General features: G+C 41.9%; 1 long non-coding RNA gene across 1 annotated transcript in view; it reads left to right on the top strand.

The window, feature by feature from the left end:
- Window positions 1-26,100, top strand: part of LOC309645386 — a 66,186-nt gene extending 40,086 nt beyond the window's left edge. The window contains exons 2-3 of the long non-coding RNA XR_014254853.1: window positions 19,245-20,419; window positions 20,732-26,100. This is a non-coding gene — a long non-coding RNA (uncharacterized lncRNA). The remainder of the gene's footprint in view (window positions 1-19,244; window positions 20,420-20,731) is intronic.
- Window positions 26,101-26,928: the final 828 nt, after the last annotated feature.

A 26,928-nucleotide genomic window follows, 5' to 3' on the forward strand; every position in this document is an offset into this window, starting at 1 on the left:
TGGAAAAGGCAGATTCTCGATCCTCACCCCATACTCACTGAATGCCCCCTTTCTGCAGCGTGGGTAATCCAACTCTTTACAAACCCACTGTGACATCTAAGGCCCTGTGCTCACCAATCTCATGGTAAATAGACACTGCAGCTGAGTCCCACCAGAAAACCCTAAGATGGGGCTGGACCTTCCCTGAGGTCAGAGCAACCACCCATCTGAGAGACTCTCAGGACGGGGCCTCTTTCTATATGCTTGAGCTTGGGGACCAAAGGTAGGACAGACCCCTTCTCCTCATGATGCTGTGTGCTTGGTGTGGGAGAGGTCAGGTGCCGGGGGCTCAGGGAGGTCTCAGAAGGAAGTGACATGAGGAGGGCGTGGCCTAGCCCCCAGGACAGAGGCAGCTGGTATCCAGGGCAACTGTCCTTGTAAATTACTTTGCCAGGCCCTCCCAGCTTCAGGGATAATCGCAGGACAATTGCCACCATCAGAGAGGAAATGAAGTGTTCTTGGATCTAAATTCCCCAGCTGTCCCGAGACAGAGGGTCCTGCAGGGCCTGCACATTCTCTCAGGGACTATTCTTTTCTCTCACCTCACTGTCCTGGCACCCACCTTATCACCCTCCTTGGTCAACCCGATGCCACGATTCTCAGTAGGCTCTTCCCCCTGCGCAACCTTGCTTCCTCCACTGCCGGCAGCATCTCCAGCCTGGGAATAACTCATTCGCCTTTGTCAAGCCTGGGCCCAGCTCCCCTGGGGTGGGTGGGGGGGTATTGGAAGATATGCAGCGTCATGTCATCCACGAAGCTTTGCTTGCTGATGGCCCCCGGGGGAGAGGGGACAGGCCAGGTTCATAGGCTTATTCTTGTCCTACGTGCCTGATCAGTACCCATGAGCTGGGGGCAGACTTTGTTCCCCTCCTGTAGGAGAGTCTTAATTTCCGTCGTTGGAGGAGCGGGGGACAGGTGGCCTCCTGATTCCCCTTCCTCTTAAGTTCTCTTGTGCGGGACTCACTGGGCCAGCTTCCCTGGGCAGGGCCACAGAGAGCCCCTTGGAGACATTGCTGGGCTTTTAATGCCCAGGAGGCTGCCCTATTCCCTGAGGCCAGAGCGGCCACTCATCTGAGAGAGCCCCAAAGGCCCTTTCTGGAGGCCCCAATTGGACCCTGTGAACCTGTTTCCTCATCACATCCCTGGCAATGACAAGCAGGCTCTGACCCACACCCTCTACTTGCATCTCTGCTACCCCTCCTCTCTCTGCTCATCCCCCAAGCATGCTCACAATTACCTAGGCCACGTACACACACACACTTGAAGGTACATACAGCCACACACACACAAACACAAGTACATAGGAACACATGTAGAAGTAACACAGATCCGGATGGACCTAGAGATTAACATACTAAGTGAAGTAAGTCAGACAGGGAAAGACAAATATCATATGATATCACTTATATGTGGAAGCTGAAAAAATGATACAGATGAACCTATTTACAAAACAGAAGCAGACTCACAGACATAGAAAACAAACTTATGATTACCAAAGGAAAAAGGGGGAGAGGATAAATTAGGAGTTTCGAATTAACAGATACACACGACTATATATAAAATAGATAAACAACAAGGATTTACTGTATAGCACAGGAAGCTATATTCAATATCTTGTAATAACCTCTAATGGAAAAGAACCTGAAAAGGAATATATATATGATTATATATAGATAATCATATATATATATATATAAAACTAAATCACTTTGCTATATACCTGAAATTAACACAACATTGTAAATCAACTATACTTCAATAAAAAAAAAGTTACACAGGTCCTCAGGAGTCGAGGCAAAAAGCATAGAGAGGTACATATACTCAGAAACCCACCTGGGAGCACATACACACGTACACAGACACATCCACACACCCGTGTACAAAAATACAGAGGTACGTGTAAACAAACGCATACATAGCACATAGCAGGACACAGGCATAAACAAACACAAATGCAGGCTGTGCTCACTTCCAGGAAACCCTGCTTCTTCCCCTACGCGCTGGGGTGCATGGAAAGCCACAGCCGACACACTCAGACCCACTCACCCCTCAAGGCCCCTGAGTTACCCACTGAATCACGAAGTGTTTTCCTGTTTAAGTTTATTTTCTTCTGGCAAAAGGGAGCTACTTATTTCCAAGAAGTGGAGCCAGGGGAGTTTGCTGAACCCGCGCTTTGGCTCTGACACATTTTGATGTCCTGTCCTCCCACGATGCTCTGTTTACACAGCTCCTGTTTCTCCGGGGCCCTAAGAAGCACCACCTCTGGGTGCCACTACAGAATACAGTTACAATCTTTAAAGCTTCTATGTATTGGCCATTCGCAATGCCCCCTTGGTCATTGCCAAGGATCTGGGGGTGACTTTTGCTACCCTCTTTTCTGAATGTCTTAATTCTTAGCTCTGGGAGCTGATAGCCTGCTTCAAGTCTCCTCTTTAAGGCAAGTCATGTGAAAAGAGTCCCCTTTGGCCGTCTGGAGCAGTTACTTTGTGCTAGAGATGCTCCTTTCCATGAATTAACCCCCTTGAGGACAGGATTATTTTCCTGTTTTGTCTGCCACTGTCTTCTTCACAGGGCCAGGCACACAGTAGGAGCTTACTGAATATTGGAAAGTGCTATTGTTTTTTCTCATTTTACAGGTGGAGGAACTGAGGCTTGCTGTGGAGCATACCCCAAAGCCATAGTTAGAAGTTGAACATGGAATTGAACCCAGGTCGCTGGCCCCGCAGTGCAGGCTCACAGCCACTGTTCTGTAATGTCAGGAGAGTTTGGACTTGCTGGTCTGAGGAGCCCTTAGTCTTGGGAACCAGTCATGTAACTTGTGATTTATGCCACAGTCCCTTTAAGGTTAACGGAGAGCCCGACACATGGCAGCTGAACCCCATAATCTGGGTTACTGGGTCACTCTTCTGGCTGGTTCCACTGGCTTTTGGGGTTTCCCTATTGTCTGACCAAGTCTGGCTTATTCTCCACCCAGAGAAGCCTGGGATCACAGGCTAGAGTTTCTCAGAGTGGCAAAAACGTACCTGAACCAAGCCCAGTTGAGGGTCTACACTGGGCCCACTAAGAAGGTCTTATCCTTAGGGACTCAGTGGTTGTGGTTGTGCGATGGTGGAGATTGAATCATTGGTTGACTAATTCATTCATTCAACACGTATTTTCCATGTCATGGGTCTCGTGTTAGATCCTGAGGAGATGGAGTTGAAGTAGCTGTAGTCATCTTCTTCGAGGGGCTTAGAGTCTAGTGGACAGGACATGCATGCGACCACGTAAACCCTGGGCCACGGAATGAATGCAATAAGGAGCCTGGGGCACGTTAAAGAGAAAACATTTTCCATCTAACCTCAAATTCTCAAACTTCAGTGAGCAATAGAATCATCTTAAAATATAGATTCAGGGGACCCAGATATTCCACCTTGGGAAGTCTGGGAAGGGGGTCCAAGAACCTACATAATTAGCCATTTCCCCACGCGATTCTGGGACAAGTGGTCTGGGATGGAAGGACAACACATTGAGAAAATCTGTACCAAGAAGTCAGAGAAAATGTCAAGGGCACAACACTGTACTTTAAAGAATGGATAAGGGTTTGTCAACAAGCAAGAGGAGAAAAGATCTTACAGTGTTGTAAAGTAATTTTTTAAATGTTTGTTGTAAAAATAATCAAATGATGAAGAAATAAATGAAGTAAAAAATAAAAAAGACTCACCCAGGGTAACCATTGTCCTTAGTTTAGTATGTATCTTTTGAGACATTTTTCTATTAACATCAGATATATGAGTATAACCCGCATTTATCTGTCTTTACAGCTACACCTGTTACTCTGTCTCTGCATTTACAAATATGACTTGGGAGGCACCACCATCGCCCTGGCCTCCACTGATGCTGGGACTGATGCTGGTACCCTCAAGATGCTGTAGCACACAGCACATTCCTCTCTTTTTGTTCTCCTAGTGTTTAAAGGATCCTCCCTCCTAGGTCCTCCCGATCTTCTGTGGCTTTAAAAAAAATTGATACAGCTCTATTTTATTTAGTGTATTTTATAAATAAGTTCTATTGAAGTATAATATGTATGTGTACGTATCCTAAGTGTATAGCTGCCGAAGTTTCTCAAACTGACCACGCTCATGTGACCAGTTCCCAATCAAGGCAAAGAACGTGAGCAGTGACCCATCCATTCCCATTCATTGTGGCCCATCTCACCCCAGGACTCAGGAGAATGTGGGGCAGGACCAGGGATGGATTTGAGGTCTAGACAGCAGACTGTACTCTGCTCTAGCCCAACCCTATCTTCCTTTGTTATGGCTTCTCTCCCAAGATGTTCACCCTGAACTTCTGCCTTTGGAGGATCCTCCCAAAGGTCAAATGAGCAGGGACAAGGCTTGGTCCTAGCAGGGGCAGATACAGAGCCGAGGCTCTAAGCAAAGGCCAGATGATGGGTCCTAGGAGATTGGCAGTCTTCAGTGATGCTCACGGGGGCCCAGACACTGTTGACATTTGGATCTCAGTTCCTGTGACATCTTGCTGCTCCTTTGCATAAACATGCCACTGGAAGTGCCCAACAGCCTTCTTTAAATTTAGGCCCAGTGCAGATGGCCCTTTCTCCCTTCCTCCACCTCCTGCACCAGTTCCTTTCAGATCTCGGGGAACCATCTCCCATGTTCTCTGAGGCTGGATTTTTCTTGAACTTCTTGAGTTGTCACTGCTAACTCTTTGGGCCCTGGGGCCCTCAAAAGATTTTCTTTAATTATATTTCATTATATATGTTTTCTTTTCATTTCAAAAGGAGTACATACTTGTGGAGAAATATGCTAATTATAAAGCAGTGTACAAAGAGAAAGTCTTTCCTATTTGCTCGCAGTTCTCCCCTCCCATTGCCTGAGCAGAAATGATGTGTATACCAGATTTCTGTCTTTATTTCTCTCTCAGTTTTCGCCAAGAGTAGGATCATATTACCCTATTTTACAACTTTTTTACTTTCCTGGCGTTAATAACGAACCATGCACATTCTTCCAAGTCAGTCCATACAAATCTACTTCATTCTTTTTAGCAACTTCATAGACGTCAACAGTTTGGATGTGCCATAAATGACTTAGCTCTTTTTTTTTTTTTTTTGGCATTTAAGTGGTCTCTACTTTTGTTATGACAAATAAGTCTGCTGTAAACATGTTTTACATGTATACATGTCCAAGTACTTCAATGGGAAAGAATCTGGAAGTTCGTTGGCTGAGGTCAGAGCACATCTGCCTTTAAATGTTGTTGTGTTACAAGGACTTATGCTCTTACCGACAGAGTAATGCACAGCCTCTTCTCCCTCTTTAACCTCTGGATATGCTAAATCTTTTAGAATGTTTAGCAATTTATAGGTGGAAAAGACTATCTTGTTCTAATTTTTGCTCCTCTGTGCACTGATAGCATCTTCCCATATTTCTTCTTTTAAATATGAACTAGCCCTTTCCAGAAGAGAGCCAAGGGATGAGGTTGGGGTGGGGTCTGTAATGTTTGGGGAACAGGGAGAAATTCTATGAGTCTGGAACTCAGGGTATATGGGTGGAGAAGATGGTGGAAAAATTAGCAGAGGCCAGATCATAAAAGGCCATGTGTGCCTGGGTAAGGAGTTGGACTTTACCTTAAAAGCAATGGGAACCAACAAGGCTTTTAAGAAGGGAGGTGGAATGATCAGATTTGTGTGTTAGCATCCCTGCAGGGGATAGACTGGAAGGTGGGAGGATGAAGGTAATGGCTATTTGTGGGGATGGGCAAAAGAAGCCATGTTCAGGAAACTTACTGACTTTCTTGATGGCATATTTGACATGGGATTGACGGGTTGGTGGTGGGACTTGGCCCAGAAGAAGATGGGTCAGGTCTTCTGAGGGATTGCCTCAACTTTCTATGGTTTCCACTTGGTGAAGGTGGCACCAGGCCCATCACCATTGACCATGGCCTCTCCTGGGTCTGGTCATCTGCATGCTGGAAGCAATGCCACTGGTTCTTCAATTCCAGCAGGGTTAGGGGCTTGAGGGGGCTATCTTCTCTCCTCCTGACAATGACCAGCTCCATGCTGCCCCTATTGGATGATGATCTGAGCTCAGCTCACTGCCTCTCTTCTGAGATGCTTTGAGCTAAATCTGTGAAGGGCCATCAGTTTGGCCACATACATACCCATTTTGGGAACATGTGCAATGGTCCTGTGAGTTTAGGAAGTTTACACTCAGTCTCTGCCCTTGAGGAGATTTGAGTCAAATTGTGAAGAGAAGGGCTGTGTCCACGAAGGGGAGATTCCATAGCTACAAAAGGACGGTGCCCACAAATCCTTGGGGTTTCAGACTAAAGCAGGAGTGATGGTGGTTTGAGTCTTTGTGCAAATGCATGTGGAGGCAGACTTTTCACAACCCTCCAAGGACTCCCTCCTGAGTGATTCCTGTTTGGCAACTCTTGCCTCTTAGACATCTACAACTTAATATGATCAAGACCAGACATTTGATTATTTTTTTTCCCATGGCCTCAACCAACACCTATGTAAGCCTTCTCCAGTTTTGGATGGTGGTGCCACGAACCCAACCAGAAAGCTCACAGTGTCTTTGGACTCCACCCTCTCTTTCATTCCCTTTCATACTTCAGCCCATAGGTCATCTGTATACACATCCCATAGATCATTCATCCTAAAAATAGCCACAATCCTCCCACCTCTCCCCATTTTTATCACCACTCTGATCCAAGCCACCCCCATGTCTCAGCTTGGAGAACACAGTCTGACTCTGTGTTTCCATTTCTGCCCACATAAAGTCTACTCTTCATATAGTAACCAGGCGATTAAAAAACAGAAAGGATCATGTTACTCACGTGCTTTAATCCCTTCAATGGTTTCGCATTGCAATGAAAGAAATCACACAAACTTCTTGCCTAAGAGACTGTTTGATCTGGCCCCTGATAACCTCTTGGACCTCTTCTGGGACCAGTCTCCCTAGCTTGCTGTTTTCACTTCCTCAAAGAAGCCAGTCCCTTCCCTGTCCTTTGACTGTCCTTCCTCGTGTCTGAAACCCTCTTTCACATGTTTGACTTCTGCACGGGAGCCTCGTCATCCTTAGGGTTTCAGGGAGGCATTTCAAGACCACCTTATTGAAGGAGGAGACCCAATCACTCTTTAATCTTAGCATCCTGTTTTTCCTTCATCTTGTTTTATTTTCCTTGTTATTGAGGTAGTACGTGCATACAATGAAGTACCTTAAGCATACAAATTTTAAGGGTACAGTTCAATGAGTTTTACATGTGCCTACATTCTCTTCATACCACCAGCTCCTCCGTAAGCATTCATATGACTATTGTTATTTATCTGATTTGCAAAGAGAAAAGATCTGATAATATACCATTATGGCACTAACATGGAGAAACAGATACTGACTGCTGGCTGGGTGTATAAATTCTTACAACCCCTACAGAGGGCAATTTCACCCTATCTATTCAATTTTAAAACGCATGTACCCATCGAGGCAACAATTCCTCTTTCAGAAATTGATCCTACAGATACACGCTTACATACGTGTGAAGGTAAGTGTGCCAGATAGGCATCACAACACTATTTATAGTGTGAAAATATTGGAAACACCCTAAGTTGCTGCACAGGGGGTAGGTTATAGAAATTACAGTGTATTTATGCAAGGGAATACAATAGAAGCTGTTAGCAAGAATGTGTGCTGTTATGGGGAAATTCTCGCACTATGTCAAATGGGAAGAGGTGTAGTACCATGCAGATGGGTCTTCTCATTTGCATAAAAGGAGGACATATTTGGCTGTCCATGCTTGTGTAGAGACCTGATTAACCCAAGACACTAGTTAGAGTTGTTCTCTAGGGAAGAGAATTCAGGAACTGGTGTCTTGGGTGGGAGGTAGATGTTTCCTATTTTATCTTTTTGAATTGTTGGACTTTCTTCTTCCTATATATATGTTACACATTTTTAAAAACATAAAAATATAAAAGTCTTTGGACTTTGAGGGGAAATGTATAGGAGGGAAAGGCTCTGATAGGCCAGGACAGGGCTGTGAGGATGATTTGGCCTGACTTGGTCTCCAGGGGCGCAGAGAGGATTGTCTGGCTTAGAACTTGGCTTTCAGGGTACCCTGGAGGGGCCTTCTGGGAGAGAGCAGCTGCCCACAGCTGCAGTGGAAGCCAGTGGATGCTCTGTTGAAGAACATAGTTGGGAACACCCCCCAAGGCCTGTTGTGCGGGGTGCCCGCATCTTCCTCTTCAGCAATTCACATCATCCTTGTCTGGGATAGAGACACGTCCAGTGAGAGGATGACCCAGGAATTGTCCTTTTCCAGGTTCCTAGACCCGTTGGTGGGTATTTTTCTTTTTAAATAGAGAGCGGTCACAGCTTCAGAACACAAACGTGCTCCAAAAGGCAACCAGCTGTCCCTCTGCATGGCCCTCAATGCTCTTACTGAGGATCATGGGTTTGGGAGGGAGCCAGAGATGACTTTGAGTCACAGAGCAGCCATGATCAGCTGTGTGTCCTCAGGCAAAGCAGAGCTCTGTGCCTCAGTTTCCTGGTTTGTACACTGGGATCAGAAGTCCTGCCCGGCTAAGGCACAAGTCAGATAACATTTGTCTGCCTGCTTGGTGAAAGGCCAGGGCTGTGTGGATGGGTGATTTGTATTCTGGAATGTATTGTTTTCCCAGGCCTGCCATAACAAATTACTACAACCCGGGTGGCTTAAAACAACAGAAATGTATTCTCTCACAGTTCTGGAGGCCAGAAGTCTGAAATTCAGGTGTCAGAAGGCTGTGCTCTCTCTGGAGGCTCTAGGAGGGAATCCTCCATTGTCTCTTCCAGTTTCTGGTGGCTGTGACATTCCTTGTGGCTGCATCACTCCAATCCCTGCCTCTGTCAATCCCTGTCTTGGAGGACTTCTCTTCTTCTCTCTCTGTTTTCCTCTCTTATCATTGGATTTAAGGCCCATGTGGATAATCCAAGATGATCCCATCTCAAGATTCTTAATTTAATTACATCTACAAAGACCCTTTTCCCAAATAAGATCACATTCACAGGTTTTGAGAGTTAGGACATGGGCAAGGTTTTTGGGAGGCCACGATTCAAGCAAAGCAAGTGGCCATAGAAGCCACCAGGTATGTGCCAAGATCCCATCCAGTCTGTGTGCCATGTTGTGGCTGATTCACTGAAGGTGCCAGGTCAAATTTTATTGTGTCTGAGCCACATGATATGGTCACAATTGTAATCGAAGACATGACAGCTGCTTGTGTCTGATTTTCTCTCTTGATCTCTGCTTGTCTCCTGCTCTGCTTCCCAACCTTACTTACGGGCTCCAGAGATGGCTCAGTACTGTTTTGTAAATGCCAACCATTGATTTAAAGCTCCATGGACATCTGAAACTCATTAAGGACTGCAGCCTAGTCAACACGACTTTACGAATGTTGATTTTCTGGTTTTGTTATTGTATAACAGTCATAAGATGTTACCATTTGGGGGAAGCTGGACAATGGGTCCAAGGGACTCCGTATGCTATTATTATATTATTATTATTGTTATTATTATTATTATTATAACTTCTGGTGAGTCTATAATCATTTTAAAATAAAAAGTTGAAAAAAAACAAACAACTTCATAATACTCAAAACCTTCACCAGAAAAAATGACCTTTATAGGCCTTTCTGGATTAGATGGTAGAAGGTGACCCACCTCAAGTCCTAGCCTGACATGGGCTGAATTAATCCTCCCAGGGTGGCCCAGGACCCTCCTCCACACAGGCTGTTGGGAAGCGGCCTCCCACTGGCCTAGCCCCATTCCCACTCCAGGCCTCCTGGGACTCTGTTCAGGTCAACCTCCTCCTGGGAAGGCAGCCCTGCCAGGTCCTCCCCAAGCCTCCCCAGGCCAGGGCTGGTCTGGTCTGTAGACACATGGCTGGGCTGTCCTGACACCACCTCGCCCCGTGGCCCAGGTTGATCCTTCTGTTGCTGTCACTTGCACACAGCTCTGGCTCCTGTCGGGCCTCTCCCTGATGTTTCCTTGGAGGCACTATGACCTCAATGACCTCCATCCTGAGTCAGAAGCTCTGGGCTCCTCAGAGGTGCTCCTCTGGCTTGGGGCCAGCCCACCCTACCCTGACTCCGGCTGTCATCCTGCATCTCCCTCCTCCTCCCCTTCCTGCGGCAGTGTGCTTGGCGCCTGCCTTCCTCCCCCAGCTGACTCCAGCTTCCACTAGTCTGGGCAAGCTCAAAGCACCTTCCCTGGGCCACTCTTCTGGTTCTTTCTCTCCTCCCCCCCTCACCCACATAGAGGTTGTCGGTGAGTTCTACGGTATGGTCTGGTGGTTTGGTGTCCCAGGGGTTATAAACTTGGAGTCCATGGATAGACTTTGGGGACTCTGGGAACCCCCTGAACTTGTGTACAAAATGTGTGAACATTTTCACAGGAGAGAAATAGATTTCTAGATGGATCCAAGACCCACAAATAATTAAGAGTCTCCGAGGACAGGAAGGGGCTGTAACATAACTTAAGCATTTACGTTCTCCTCTCCTCCTTCTCCCATCCTCCTCCTTCTCCTCCTCTCCCTCCTTTTTGTTAGCTGTGCTCTGCTGAGCCGCAGGGACTGTGTAACACAATATGGCAATATGGCGGCCCATGGCTCCTCACAGAGGATGGGCCAACAGTGCTTTTCGGGGGCAGCTTTATGGTTTCTTCAGATCTAGAAGGCAGCCTCTCATAGTGGCTTTTGTCATTGATTGGTCAGTCCAAGCACGTGAGCCAATGTCTCCTCCAATCACCAGCAAGCAAGGAGTGGGTGGGGAAGGCAGATATTGGCTTGATTTCAGGCAGCAGAAAAGTCAGCCATTTAGCTACAGCCATTCATTCCTCTTGGTTGGAGTTATAATTGGGCAGGGAACTAGGGAGTAAATATTCCCTCTTATTCAAAGAAGAGTAAGGCATAGGGCACAATGTGCATCTATTCTTTGATTTTTGTTACGATATCTCCCTGCTCCTTCTTTGGCCTGGAAAGTGGGTCCATTTCCTTGGTAACAAAAGCCCAGGTTTGATAAGGCAAAGGGTGGTGTAGACAAAATAGCTTAGAAGTTTATGGTGACAATTGACAAACCCGAAGTATTTGAAGTGGGTCTTTTGAGCTGCCACAGTTACCCCATGCCTGATGGTAGGCTTGGGACTAAACATTCATTATCTCATTTCATCTTCACAACTCCTGTCTGAGGTGAGAACTGTATTTATCTTTTACAGATGAGGAAACTGAGGCTCAGAAAAGCAAAGTTAGTTACCTTAAATATGCACCCAGTCAGAGGTGGAAGTGGGATTAGAACCCAAGTCTTCATAACAAGAAAAACAGATGATAAGTTTTTCCTCTTGTGGGCCTTCCTGTAGACAATAAATACCACTGCTCTTTATCAGATGCATTTCTTTCTTGGCCACTAATCTAATGATGAATAAATAATGGATTGCTGCTGTAAAGCCTGATTCCTAGGCTACACCCAGGTAAATGTCCCATTTGCTTCAGTAGCAATTAGCTTCAATGAGAGGTTGCCTGATTAATAATAATATCACCACCTGCTATTTTTATAGATGGCCATTCTTCAAGGAGTCCAAGGTACTTTGTAGACATTATCTAATCCACTCTTGCTCTGTTACCGTAAATCTGGTCTGGGCTTGTGGTACTGCCTTTTCACAGAGAGGGCTCATGTTCAAAGAGGGTTTAGATCTTGGCTCTCATCACACAGAGGGTTGGCATCCCCTACTGGTGGTCCATAAGTGCCTTTTTCAACCTTGTAATACTTTGCTCTCCATGGAAATCAGACCGGGTCTGTCATCATGCATTCTGCTTTCCATGGGCCTTTGGCATTGCTCAGACCACAGGAGCTGGACAGACAGCTTCATGTGAATTTTCAAGAGTTTGCAAAGTGTTTATCTGGACTCACTTCCAGGCAGAGGCGCCTTTGAATTTCTCCTGGGAACAGCATCATCATTGTCATCTTCCCCTCCCCCTTTCCCCTCCCCTCCCCTCCCTGTTCTTCTCCCTCTCCTCCTCCTCATCCTCTTCCACCACCTCTACCTCTTTCTTCTTCTCCTTCTTCTTCAACACAAACTTTTATTTGGTGCTAGCCAGGTCCTGTGGTAGGCACTTTACAGGGACTGCTTGATTCATCCCTCATGACAGTTACCAATTGGTAGCTATCATTACCAATCCCATTTTACAGAGCAGAAAACTGAGGCTCAGAGTGGATAAATGATGTATTCCATTCTGATTGTTGACAATCTAAACTGTCCCAGATCAACTTGAGAAACTCTGAGGGTTTACCACCCAGCACAGTGTCCGGCATGCATGAAACACCCAGTGAGTAGATGTTTATTAGAATAACAGAATAACTATCATTTATTAGGTACAGGCACATTATACATCATAGTTTTTTTTTTTTTTTTTTTTTTTTTTTAACATCATAGTTTTTAATCCTCATAACAATCCTACATGGTAGATTCTATTTTACAGAAAATGAACTAAGGCTCAGAAAGGTAAATAATTTGTCAAGTTCACACAGTTAAAAAAAATGGTGAAATATCATATTAATTAATTAATAATTAATTCTTATTCTTTCAGATTCCAAAGTCTCTATACTTAATCCATAAACTCATTTGAATCAATGAGGGGTTGGATGGTGGATGGATGGAAGGGAGAAGTAGACGGGACCAGGATTTTCCTCCTATGCCTTTCTGTCTCAGACTCTAAATTCCTGATGACAATAGGGTAATGGTGGTAAAAATACATATGTAGCATAGTTCAGAACCTTCAAGGACATATGTAAACTGACCTGGAGTTGCTTACCCACGAGACACTTACACTCTAAAATGGGATGTTTCAAGAGCTACGTAAGTGCTGGCTCATGGAACTCAGATCCAAGCCCTGGTGACCTAATGGATGTCAATGGGATGGCTGTCCTTGTGGATGGGGAGAATGCATGATTGCACCAGGGTGAAGAAGAATAGAATGATGAGAGTCTTCCTTAGACTATAAAATATCTCAACAACTTTGAGGTAGTGAACTTTAAGAGTCCAATCTGGAGGAGAAGAAGTTAAGGAAGTGGTGGTAGACGCATGAGTGTGGTGTTGAGCATCAGGAATAAGATACCGATAGCTTAGAAATGGTGCCCATGAGTAAAGGCAGGAGGCAGAATTAACAGAGCCTGGGAACCTGGGAGCTAGGGCCATCCTGCACCAATGGGAGTCATGGAAGAGTTCCAGTCACTGGCTTGAAAGAGAGTGATGGAGAGAAATACTCTGGCTTCTCCCTTCCTTCTCTCCTCCAATCTCCCACTAGTACCTCTGATTACGATTGGTCAACCCTAATAAAAAGCCAATTTTGAGAGATTTAGGAAATGCAATTTTCAGGACTTGGCTCTGTACAATATAGAGCTGAGCAGAGGAAGGTTAGGGAATGAATCTGATGGGCAAATGAATGACATTCTAGGAGTCCTGGAATATTTATTTATTTCTCAGCCTAGAGTCAGATGTCTGGACAAAGATGGACTCTTAGGTTCCTTTTGCCACTCCAGAAGTTAGAGACCCCGAGAAGAGAGTCTATTTTATTAGGATTTAATCACAATTCAAGGAGAAGAAGGAAGCCATGATTCACATGAGCATCTTGCCCAAGAATGTCACTTCATAGCCAGGGTCCAGCTTCCTTTGGTTGACTGCTTTTGGCAGCAGGTCACCAGGGACTAGCTAACCTGGAGGCAGAGGCCATGGGATTTCTGCTGCTCAAAGGAGTTTGGCCACGCCTGCATCACCATCACCGTTCAGTGACATGGTGATTGAAATTCCGAAATGGTGAAAAATTCCTTGGGGTTAAAATGACAAGTTTGAAAATGCTTTTGACAGGATAAATAAATACACAAGAAAGTGTAGAAATAAAACTTCTGCCTCTCTGCTGTTGCCTGGATAAGCATAGGATTGCACTAAGAATTCAGTCCTTTTACCATTTTGATTTTGCTGAGGATGAGGAGAGCAGCTCAGAGAGAGCCTAATGCAGAGCCAAAATACACCCTTCTCTGCCCAGAGGATCACAGAGGTCCGGGAGTCAGGGTGCATTCCTCACTAAGAGAATTTTATTCATTTATGCAATTTTCTCCATGGAATGAAGTGGCAAACACTTCTTCCTTGTTCTCTCTCTCCCTCTCTAATTCCTTCTTTTCTTCCTTTATCACTTAAGAAAAAATACCCACTATTCCAGTTATCTATTGCTACATAGCAAATGACACCAAATTCTGTGGCTTAAAACAACAGCAATCATTTGTGTTGCTCATGCATCAGCAACTGTGCCAAGGCTTGGTGGGTCAGCTCTTCTTTACTCCACACTGTCAGCTGGGGCAGCTCAACTGGGGCCCGAGGATTCACTTACAAGATGGTGCATTCAGGGCTAGGTGTTGGTGCTGGGGCTCCCCAGGTGCTGTCAGCTGGGGAACTCAGTTCCCTTCAAGTGGACCTCTCCACGTGGCTCCTTGGACTTTTTCAGAACAGGATGGCAGGGTTCCAAGAATGTTCCAAAAGGTCCAGAGGGACGCTCAAGGCTCCTTAGGACACCACAGAAGCCCAGAATCTCATTGCTACAGCATTTATTTGGTCTAGGAAATTTGCAGCTTTCTTTACTCTATCACCCTCCCCCTTGTGGGAGGTTGGCGTGTACTGTGAGTAACTTCACAGTAAAAGAGCAGTGGCAGACCTTCAGGACACCATGGAACTCAAAATAAATGTCCTAAGGTAGCAGTGGAATTCTGGCAGGACCAGAGATCTGGGACTTTTACCTAATATTGATCAAGGATGGTGAATTCATATCAGGCTGACCTGTGTTTGAATCTCAGCTCTGATAATTTATAGCTGAGTAACTTTAGGTGTGCTACGTAACTTATACAGATCTCAGTCTCAATTGTAAAATGGAAATAAGCCTGTCTTACTTTATTACTTTGTAAATAGTAAAGATGAGAGCCAAAAAAAAAAAAAAAAGGGGCGGGAGGACACATTAAAATGTCTGGGTTATAGTGGGCATTCAATGAGTGGAAGCTATATATTCATTTGAGTAGTGAAACATTTTCCAGGAATCCTTTGAGATCCTGAATTTGAGCTTATTATTTACTCTTGTCGTTGTTTTTCTGTTTCTCTATTTTTTTGTTAACTCATTTTCCCCTTATTACAAGAGGAATACATGTACACTTTATTTAGAAAATAAATGAAATATGAAGAAAATAAAGATTATCTACAATAATGCAATCCTAATACTTTAGGTATGTGCTTCAGATATATATTAATTAGCTATTGCCAGAAAAATGTGCCACCCCAAACCTCAGACCTTAACATAGCAATCCTTGATGAATCTGAGCAGCTGGGGGTCAGCTGACCGAGGCCGAATTTGGCTGGGCACTTCTGCCCTTCCCCATGTGGCTCTCATTCTCCTCCTGGGAACAGACGTCAGCCCGGTGATATTCTTCTCATGGAGGCGGGCAGAAATGCGACAGAACAAGCGGGACGGTACAAGGCCTCTGATGACTTAGGATAAAACTGGCTCACACATGTTGTTGCCACCCCCTTCTCTTTGTCCAAGCAAGTCACATGACTGAATCCAAGGTCTAGGGGCCAAGGGCGTAGAATCAGAAAATAGTCAAGAATTGGGGCCAAGAACGTAATCTATCATAACATATAATTTTGTTCTGAAAAAATTGGCTAAATTACACGTTCTTTGCTGTTGTTATTATAGTTCCTAGCTTTTTTTCACTTAATATAGTGCAGAAAAAAATTCCATGTAATAAAATAGTCTTCTGCACTAGCACTTTTATGGATTGTACCTCTACTTCATTGAATGGATGTTTATATTTTGTTCAGTTGGTTTTCTATTACTGGGCGTTTAGGTTTTCCCAGGTTTCCTGTGTAATGATAATTGTAGCTCTGGATTTACGTGCATCCATGTTCATATTTATATTGTGAGGTGAAAATTATATGCAGAAATATAGGGTTCTGATATATATTGCCAAATTGTCAACATTCAGAAAAGTAATATCAACTTATATGCTTCCACTAGCAGTATATTTTAGTACCAACTTCCTTGAATTCCCACGTACTTTGGGTATAGTTATTTGTATCTATGTACATGTACATATTATAAAGTAACTTTTAAATTTTATGATAATAGTACAGGAAACTCCTGTATAGCTTTTACACAGATTCACCAATTGCTTCCATTTTTCACATTTGTTTCACATGTATGTGCATGTAAGCATTATATATGTATTTCTCTCTTTCTTTCTAAACACATATGCATATTTCTATCTCTATTTCTATATATGATTTTTTCCCCCTGATTCATATAAGAGTTAGTTTGGAGACACTATTTACTAAATAATTCAGTGTGTATTTCATGAGAAAAATGACATCCTCCTATATAACCATAGTGCGATTATCAAAATCAGGAAATTTAATATTGATACTATTGCTATTAGCTCATCCACAGCCTCTATTTATATTTCATCAATTGTCTAATAATATTCTTTTTAGCTATTTAGTTTTTCCCAGTCTAGGATTTAATCCTGCAACACATACTATGTTAGTTGTCATGTCTCTTTAGTTATCTTTAATCTGGAACAATTTCTTTGCTTTTCTTGAAGGTTTTTGATCTTGGTATTATTTATTTATTTATTTATTGTTATTTAACATCTTTACTGGAGTATAATTGCTTTACAATGTTGTGTTAGTTTCTGCTGTATAACAAAGTGAATCAGCTATATGCATACATATATCCCCATATCCCCTCCCTCTTGCGTCTCCCTCCCACCCTCCTTATCCCTCCCCTCTAGGTGGTCACAAAGCACCAAGCTGATCTCCCTGTGCTATGTGGCTGCTTCCCATTAGCTATTTTACATTTGGTAGTGTATACATGTCAGTGCTACTGTCTCATTTCATCTCAGCTTACCCTTCCCTCTCCCCATGTCCTCAAGTCCATTCTCTAGTAGGTCTGCATCTTTATTCCTGTCCTGCCCCTAGGTTCATCAGAACCATTTTTTTTTCTTAGATTCCATATATATGTGTTAGCATACGGTATTTGTTTTTCTGACTTACTTCACTCTGTATGACAGATTCTAGGTCCATCCACCTCACTACAAATAACTCAGTTTCGTTTCTTTTTATGGCTGAGTCATATTCCATTGTATATATGTGCCACATCTTCTTTATCCATTCATGTCCATGGGCACTTAGGTTGCTTCCATGTCCTGGCTATTGTAAATAGTGCTGCAATGAACATTGTGGTACATGACTCTTTTTGAATTATGGTTTTCTCAGGGTATATGCCCAGCAGTGGGATTGCCGGGTAATATGGTAGTTCTATTTTTAGTTTTTTAAGGAACCTGCATACTGTTCTCCATAGTGGCTGTATCAATTTACATTCCCACCAACAGTGCAAGAGGGTTCCCTTTTCTCTACACCCTCTCCAGCATTTATTGTTTGTAGATTTTTTGATGATGGCCATTCTGACCGGTATGAGGTGATACCTCATCGTAGTTTTGATTTGCATTTCTCTAATGATTAGTGATGTTGAGCATCCTTTCATGTGTTTGTTGGCAATCTGTATATCTTCTTTGGAGAAATGTCTATTTATGTCTTCTGCCCATTTTTGGATTGGGTTGTTTGTTGTTTTGATATTGAGCTGCATGAGCTGCTTGTATATTTTGGAGATTAATCCTTTGTCAGTTGCTTCATTAGCAAATATTTTCTCCCATTCTGAGGGTTGTCTTTTCATCTTGTTTATGTTTTCCTTTGCTGTGCAAAAGCTTTTAAGTTTCATTAGGTCCCATTTGTTTATTTTTGTTTTTATATCCATTTCTCTAGGAGGTGGGTCAAAAAGGGTCTTGTTGTGATTTATATCAAAGAATGTTCTTCCTATGTTTTCTTCTAAGAGTTTTTTAGTGTTTGGCCTTACATTTAGGTCTTTAATCCATTTTGAGTTTATTTTTGTGTATGGTGTTAGGGAGTGTTCTAATTTCATTCTTTTACATGTAGCTGTCCAGTTTTTCCAGCACCACTTATTGAAGAGGCTGTCTTTTCTCCAGTATATATTCTTGCCTCTTTTATCAAAGATAAGGTGATCTTGATATTTATAAAGAGTATAAGCTAGTTATTTTGCAGAATGCCTGTCAAGTTGGGTTTCTCTGATATTTCTTCATGATTTGACTCAGGGTATGCATTTTCAGTAGAAAAACTAAAGAATTAATATTGTGTCCTTCTTGGGCAGCATATCAGGATGCACATGATGTTCATTTGTTGATTTTTAGAGATATTAGCTTTGATCATTTAGTTCAAGGAATTTCTGCCAGGTTTCTCCACCATAAAGTTACTGGTTTTTCATTAGTACTCTCTTTGTAGGTAAATACTTTGAGCCTATGCAAATACTCTGTTTCACATCAAGCATTCAACCTCTAGCTCTAGCATCCATTGATGATTTTCTACTTTCCATTATTCGGTTTACACATATTAGTTGGTGATTTTCTGTAAGGAAGAGCTTTCTCATCTCTCCTAGGTATGTATGAATGTATATAGGTATGCATGCATGTATTTATATTGTCACAGACTCATAGATTCTTAGCTTATTTACTGGGTTACAATCCACTTTTGATGCTCAAATTGTTGCAAACATCATTAGTCAGAGTCACTTCTAGCTGGCTTCTGTGTCCTTGTGATATGTCCCTATCATTCTTTGGATGCTTTCTTCTATTTTCCCTGCATCATATTTGGAACTTGTCTTTTTTTTCCCCCAAGGAGTCCTCGCTCCTTTTAGTGGAGCATGGTATTTAGAAGCCAAGATCTGAATGCTACGAGTGTGTCATTACTTCTAGCCCTCTCAGTGTAAACATACTACCCTTTCCATTTTTATACTTGTAAACATCCATGATAGTGAGAAAACTGGCTCCCAATATTCAGACATATGTGGAAAAGGTATTTTTATTTTGTTTCCAAATAAGGTTTAACATTTTGTCTTCGTCTTTTACATTTTACTAAAAAAAAATCTGATCAAATGTCTTACATATTTTATCAGTTGAAGTGTTTGCTTTTTCCTTTGTGATTTGGAGTTCTTCAATAGATGTTAATTATATGAGTTTTCATTCTGCTTTTGTTTCTCATAGAAAAACATATCTTTTTTTCTTTTCATTTTAGATCTCAGGTGAACAAAATTAATTAATCATGATCCTTGGTTCTGACACATTGTTTTATTGTCCATACATGGCCTCTGTATTAGTGTGGATTCTCCAGAGAAACAGAACCAATAGGGTATATATATCTATATATCCATATCTCCTATATATAAAGAGATTTATTATAAGGAATTGGCTCACACCGTCATGGAGGCTGAGAAGTCCCAGGATTTACAGTTGGCAAGCTGGAGACCCAAGAGAGCTGAGTCTGGAGGCAGGAGAAGACCGAAGTCCAAGTTCAAAGACAGTGAAGCAGAGACAAAGAATTTTTTCTTTTTCAGCCTTTTATTCTACTCAGGCCTTCAATGGATTGGATGAGGATCACCCACAGTGGGGAGGGCAATCTGCTTTGCTCAGTCTATGGATTCAAATATTAATCTTATTCTGAAACACCCTCACCAGAAATAATGTTTAACTAAATATCTGGGCACCCCGTAGCCCAGTCAAGTTGACACATAAAATTAACTATCCCAGCCTCCTTTTATTTAGTTGTTTTGTTTGTCATTTTTTTTTGTTAGTTACTTTCAGTTATGCAATAAACATCTGTGAACTACCTCTCTAAATTCAGCTAGTCCCTTGACAAAAAAGCTACATATGAATATGGTTGTCTCTCCTCTCCTAATCCATCCCATGCCTCCTCTACTCTGAGGTCTCCATTATCCTGAATCTTTTTATTCAGTTTTATTAAATAAAGGTAGAGCTGTAGTATTAAAAGGTAGATTTTAAAATGTTGTGGTTTTAAATTTTGTAGCAAGGGTATGTAATCCTTTTTAAGACAATTATTATTAATTTATAATATACACATATTAAGAAACACAAAGTACTATAAAAAAGAATATATATATGTATAACTGAATCACTTTGCTGTACACCTAAAACTAACACAACATTGTAAATCAACTATATTTCAATAAAATTTTTTAAAAAATGAAAAAAAAATATACAAAGTACTAAGTATATAGTTCAATAAATTTTTGGTGGAGAAAATCTTTTTATTTATGTAAACACCCATGTAACTATCTCCCATTCCAACATATAATAAAGAACTTTTCCAGTTGCCTAAAGGACCTGTTTGTAATCTTTTGGTACTCTTTTCATTTAATATAATTTTACCAAAATGTATCCATATGGTTGCATGTCATTATGCTTCATTCATTTTTTTTTTTTAAATTAATTAATTAATTTATTTATTTTTGGCTGTGTTGGGTCTTCGTTTCTGTGCGAGGGCTTTCTCTAGTTGAGGAGAGCGGGGGCCACTCTTCATCGCGGTGCGTGGGCCTCTCACTATCGCGGCCTCTCTTGTTGTGGAACACAGGCTCCAGACGCGCAGGCTCAGCAGTTGTGGCTCACGGGCCTAGTTGCTCCACAGCATGTGGGATCTTCCCAGACCAGGGCTCGAACCCGTGTCCCCTGCATTGGCAGGCAGATTCTCAACCACTGCGCCACCAGGGAAGCCCGCTTCATTCATTTTGACTACTGTATGCTATTCCATTGTTTAAATATATCACTTTTGCTGATCCACTTTCTCATTGATGGCTATTTGAATAGTTTCCAAGTTTTTGCTATTGAGAACAATGTAGCTCTTGAATATTCTTGGCTGTATGTCCTGATTATACATGTATAATTACATCCATAAGTAGAATTGCTGGACCATAGAACATATATACATATTTGTTATTAGAAGACACTACTCAAGTCTTTACCAAAGTGATAATACCACGTTACACTTCACCAGAAGTGTGTAAGAGAACCTGTAGCTTTAAATCTACTCCAAAACTTAGTATTGTAAACTTTCTTTCTTTTGCCAATTGAATGTGCATAAAATTATAGATCCAGTGGGCTTGATTTGTATTTTTCTGATCACCAATACTGTTTAAAGACTTGCCAAAAGTTTATTGACTATGCATGCTTTTTCTGTGAAATACCTGTTCATGTCATTTGCACATTTTTGATTGATTTATTCATGATTTTATGTTTGATTTATAGGATAATCTTGGATTTTTCATAAAATAAATTCTATCAATAATTGCTTTTATGCCTTCTGCCTTTGCTTTTCAGTTTTGCAGTGTTTCCCCACCCTATAATTATTTAAGTAATCATCTATATTTTTTCTTCCAGGGCCTCCTGGTTTTCTCTCTGCTCTTTCCATCACTCGCAGGCCCCACCTAAGCAACATTCCTGAGCTGAGGGTTTGCAGCCTGGGACGTGGGACTTTGCACTTCATAATGAGGTACCCAGGCTGCTGTAGGTCTCCACCCTCACCCCTTTCAAGCTCCACCCAAGCTTGGCTGTCACCCGGCCCAGGGAACTGCCTGGAGCCACCTGGTCTATTTCCAGCAGATCTGAGTCATTTTCCTTTCCAAGAAAACAAAGAGTATAACATTTACGGGATCCTCTGGGAGATTCAGCTAAACTGCTTTTGCAAATGAAGACACTGAGGTTCTGAGAGGTGATGTAATGTGTTCAAGATTTCACAGCTAGAAGTATGAGAAAGGCATGAAGACACCCATGTTTCATTTGGGCAGATGGATCCACATTTGAAAACTTGGATTTAGTGAACATGGCTCCTGCCTCTGAGTCCAAACACTGAATAAAGGAATTCCATGCAGCAGTTCAACTAACTGGTCTCTCTGCTGTCTTCCCAGTCCCGGTCTTTTGCTCTCTGCTCAACACTCACAGGAAAACTTTTATTGAAACCAGCTCTTGTCTCTCTGTGGCTTCAAATGCATCAATGGCTTCCCTTTGCACGTAAAATCTAAATTCTTTGTCATGCCCACCTTCCCTCTTCATCTCCTACCCCCATTCTTGTTATTCCTGTAGCCGCACAGACCTCCTTTATGTTCTTTGAATGTGCTGAGTTCTTTTCCATCTTAAGGCCTTTGCTCCTGTTTTTTCCTTTGCTGGGAATGCTTTTCTCCTTTGCATGATCGACTTCTCATCCTTCTGTTTGTGCATTAAATGTCATCTCCTCAGAGAACTCTCTCCTGTCCCTCCTACATACATCTCTCTCCTTTACAAGGTACTACAACTCGTTGTTTCCTTACTTACTAGAGCTTATTACAATCTGTAATTATGTTATTTATTGGCTTTTTATTCTCTCGGGCCCATTTCTCCAATGGATTGCACTCTCCTAAAGTTTGTTTCATTCATCTGTAACCTCAGGGGCTGGGCCAGTGCCGGGCACACCGTCCCATCAATAATTGTTGAACCAATGAATGGATCTAGCGGCTACTCAATAATTAGTGGTTTTCATTTCCTTCTCTCTTCTAAGCAGCAGTTGCCATGCACACATACTGGCACACTCAACCTGGAGGAACTTGAATAGGACAATGGAAATAACAGCTTAGTGGATGTTCCTAGTTTGTATTAGAAAAACTGGCTGAGCCAGTTGGTCTAGCTACTGTTTTCTGTTTTGTTTAGTTTAACTTCAACAAGTTCCTTGGCCTCTGAGCTTCTTCTGGCCTGGGTTTCCATATTCATGAAGACCGGGAGTTCACATTAATGATGATATAATAGGGTATATTAACATAATGAGCACATTCCTTGGATAAATCTACCAAAATGTACCTAATTAGCTATGAGAACAAAATGATTCCTGAAGAGATTCCTATACATTTTGAAAGGGGGTAGAAACCAAATAGGTAAGATTTTCAAGTACTTTATGTTTATGGAGCCCTTTTTTTAAAGCTTTTTTATTTTGAAATCATTTTAGATTTACCAGTGAGCCACAGAAATAGTACAGAGAGTTCCCCTATACCCTTCATCCAGCTTCCACTAATGTTAACATGTTAGAGAACCACGGCACGTTGGTCAAAACTAGGAAACTGATGTTGGTACAATACTATGAACTAAACTAAAAACTTTATTTGATTTCACTAGTTTTTCCACTAATGAATGGAGCCCTTTCTTAATACTTGGTCCTCCATGAAATGATAGAAGTTATGGACAAAGAGGGTTCTCGTGGCTCCCATGTGCCGAATGAGGAAATAGACTCAGAATTGTTAATTCTCAGGAAATGTTCTAAGCAAAACTGGGATTTGCCATCCTAATTGAGATTAAGAGATGTCTTTTTAAAAATAGCTTCATTCTACCTTCCTGACCAGTCTGGCTGGAAGTCCCAGAGGCTAGTGCCTGCTCTGACTTTTTCTTCTTAGGAATCAGGGGTAAGAAAGCTTAGATCTTCCTCTTGATGACAGTTGGAGAATTTCATGCTCCAAAGAATGGGCCGTGGTTGATATTTAGGGATAATTAGGCAATATTATTACATTTGAGGAAAGAAAGCAGTTATCCTTCCTTCCCCCTCTCCCTCCCTTCCTCCTTGTTCCCTCCCTTTATCCTTGCCTCCTTCCCTCACTTTCTTCCATTTGACCTTCTTTCCTTTTTTCTACTCTCCTTCCTTCTACCAACTAGGTGCTCACAAATTAGTGGTAGAAAAAAACCATGTTAAACATTGTAATACAAGACGACCGAGACTATATAGAGGGTCATGCATGGACTTCTGGGAACATAAACAGTAATGTGTTGATAAACGATTAACAACCGGCTCTAAGGTGGGGGGTGGGAGATTTTGGGGGGGCACTTGATTTGATTTGTAGCTTTTGCTGCTTTCCATGGTGTAAATACTTCCATCTTGGCAGATTTCAATCTAGCAACCTTGTATTGCTGCACATGGAGTTGGGAAGAGATGTACACACCCTGCTTTCTAGCTCATAGGAGCTGGCTCAGCACCTTCCTGAAAAGGGCACATAATCTGGTCCATATAGCAATGGGATTTGTAACATAAGGGGAAGTTTCCTAGAAGAGGAGACACTTGAGCTGTATTAGTTTCTTTGGGAATGAGGAGAGTAGTAAAGGGAAGGCATTGTAACTCTTCCTCTCGGTATATTGAAGAAGATAGAGAAAATGCAGGTAAACCAAACTAAGAAAATAAAACTCACATAATTTAAAACCTGAAAAATGAACACTCTTAACTTTTTTTTTTTAAGGATGATTATTTCTCATGTTTTCTCCTTTTTTTCTCTTTGTGTGTTGAACTCTTATCTTTAGTTAGTGGGCTTCTCTACCCTAGTTAATCTTCTGTCTGATAGTAATATTGTGACTACTGTTTCCTTTTAAATTTCATTTTAAACTCATAATCCACTTAAAATTTTTGATGCCTCTCTGTTTAAATTTAGATTCTGATTAAATTGAAGAATCTTTGTTTATATATCTATATTTTTTCTCATTTTATATTATTATAAGATATTGAATATAGCTCCCTGTGCTATACAGTAGGACTTTATTTATTTTACATATAGTAGTTTGTATCTGCTAATCCCAAACCCCTAATTTATCCCCCCCTTTCCCCTTTGGTAACCATAAGTTTGTTTTCTATGTCTGTGAGTCCGTTTCTCTTTTGTAAATAAGTTCATTTGCATCATCTTTTAGATTCCACATATAAGTGATATCATATGGTAGTTATCTTTCTCTGTCTGACTTACTTCACTTAGTATGATAATCTCTAGGTACAACCATGTTGCTGTAAACGGCATTATTTCATTCTTTTTTATGGCTGAGTAATATTCCTTTGTGTTTATGTATGTATATGTGTGTATATATATTTATATATGGATAAATATGTGATATATATATCTTTATCCATTCATCTGTCAATGGACATTTAAGTTGCTTCCATGTCTTGGCTATTGTAAATAGTGTTGCTATGAACATTGGGGTGCATGTATATTTTCCAGTTAAAGTTTTTTCTGGACATATGCCCTGGAGTGGGATTGCTAGATCATATGGTAACTTTATTTTTAGTTTTTTAAGGAACCTCCATACCATTTCCTGTACTGGCCGTACCAATTTACATTCCCATCAACAGTGTAGGAGGGTTCCCTTTTCTCCACACCCTCTCCAGCATTTATTATTTGTAGACTTTTTAATGATGGCCATCCTGACTAGTGTGAGGTGATACCTCATTGTAATTCTGATTTGAATTTCTCTAATAATTAGCGACATTGAGCATCTTTTCATTTGCTAATTGCCCATCTGTATGTCTTATTTGGGGAAATGTTTATTTAGGTCTTCTGCCCATTTTTTTATTGGGTTGTTTGTTTTTTTGTTACTGAATTGTATGCACTGTCTGTATATTTTGAAAATTAAGCCCTTGTTGATCACATCATTTGCAAATATTTTCTCCCAGTCCATAGGTTGTTTATGGTTTCCTTTGCTGTGCAAAAGCTTATAAGTTTGATTAGGTCCCTGTTTTTATATATTTTAAAGTCACACTTACATATAAGTTATAACTATTAAATTCATTCTTTGATCATGTTGATTTCTCTTGCTTTTTGTTGGGTGTTTTTAATGCCTTTCTTTTTCTTTTCCTTTCTTTTTACCATTATGTACCCTGTATTAAATTTAGCTTTTCCTGTTTGAATTAAGGAGTTTTAGCATACTTTTGCTTTCTTTTCTACCATTCTCCCATTCTTCTCTTCCACTTCACAGTTTTCTTAGCAGGAATTTTAGATACAACTTATTGGTATAGAATTATTATTGTTGTTGTTGTCTTTTACTCTAAATATTGAGTCTTGCAAAAATAATTTTGACTTTAGTATATGGTCTTAAGCTTAAAACAATGATTTAATCTTACCTGTACTTTAACAGATTTTATTGCTGTGGAGTAGCATTTTTTTTTTTTTTTTTTTTGGCCATGATGCACGGCATGCAGGATCTTAGTTCCCCGACCAGGGATTGAACTCATGCCCCCTGCAGTGGAAGCATGGCGTCCTAACCACTGGACCGCCAGGGAAGTCCCAGGAGTAGCCTTTTAAATACCAATTTTTTAAAAAAATTTATTTATATTTATTTTTGACTGTGTTGGGTCTTCGTTTCTGTGCGAGGGCTTTCTCTAGTTGCGGCAAGCGGGGGCCACTCTTCATCGCGGTGTGTGGGCCTCTCACTATCGCGGCCTCTCTTGTTGAGGAGCACAGGCTCCAGACGCGCAGGCTCAGTAGTTGTGGCTCGCGGGCCTAGTTGCTCCGCTGGCATGTGGGATCTTCCCAGACCAGGGCTCGAACCCGTGTCCCCTGCATTGGCAGGCAGATTCTCAACCACTGCGCCACCAGGGAAGTCCCTTAAATACCATTTCTGAGCTCTGGTTTTTGCTTTAACTTTCCGTTAGGCAGAGCACATATCCATGTCACTTTTCCAAAAAGAATGCATCAGTGATTTATTATAGAATCCCCTGAATATTTGAAAGGAAATATGGTTTTGTTAACATGCCCCACAAATGAAAACTGATAGGAGGTAAGAAACATAATTCTGTCAAGGATCACACAAGAAATCACTGCCCACCAGGAGCCCTGACTCTTTAACTTTGTCATTACACTTCAGCTGCTGGTCCTCGGTCCTGTTTTCTCTTCGTGCAGGTATGTTCTTGGACCCAGGTGTGGATCTTTATATTCCTCCTTGCTAAAGTGCATCAGGTACTGTTTGGCCTGCCACCAGGCTACAAGTCACCTTAAGTCCCTCCTAGGCCTGGACCCTGGCCTCACAGTGCTCACTGGGCAGTACCAGGGCCTCCTGGTGCTGGAAGCAGCCAGAGGAGGCAGCTGGTGCCATGACAGGTGGACCCCTCAGGTGCCAACACCTGGAGAGCCTGCTAG

Source organism: Balaenoptera physalus (genome assembly GCF_965194825.1).
Source record: "Balaenoptera physalus genome assembly, chromosome: 16".
NCBI lineage: Eukaryota > Metazoa > Chordata > Mammalia > Artiodactyla > Balaenopteridae > Balaenoptera > Balaenoptera physalus.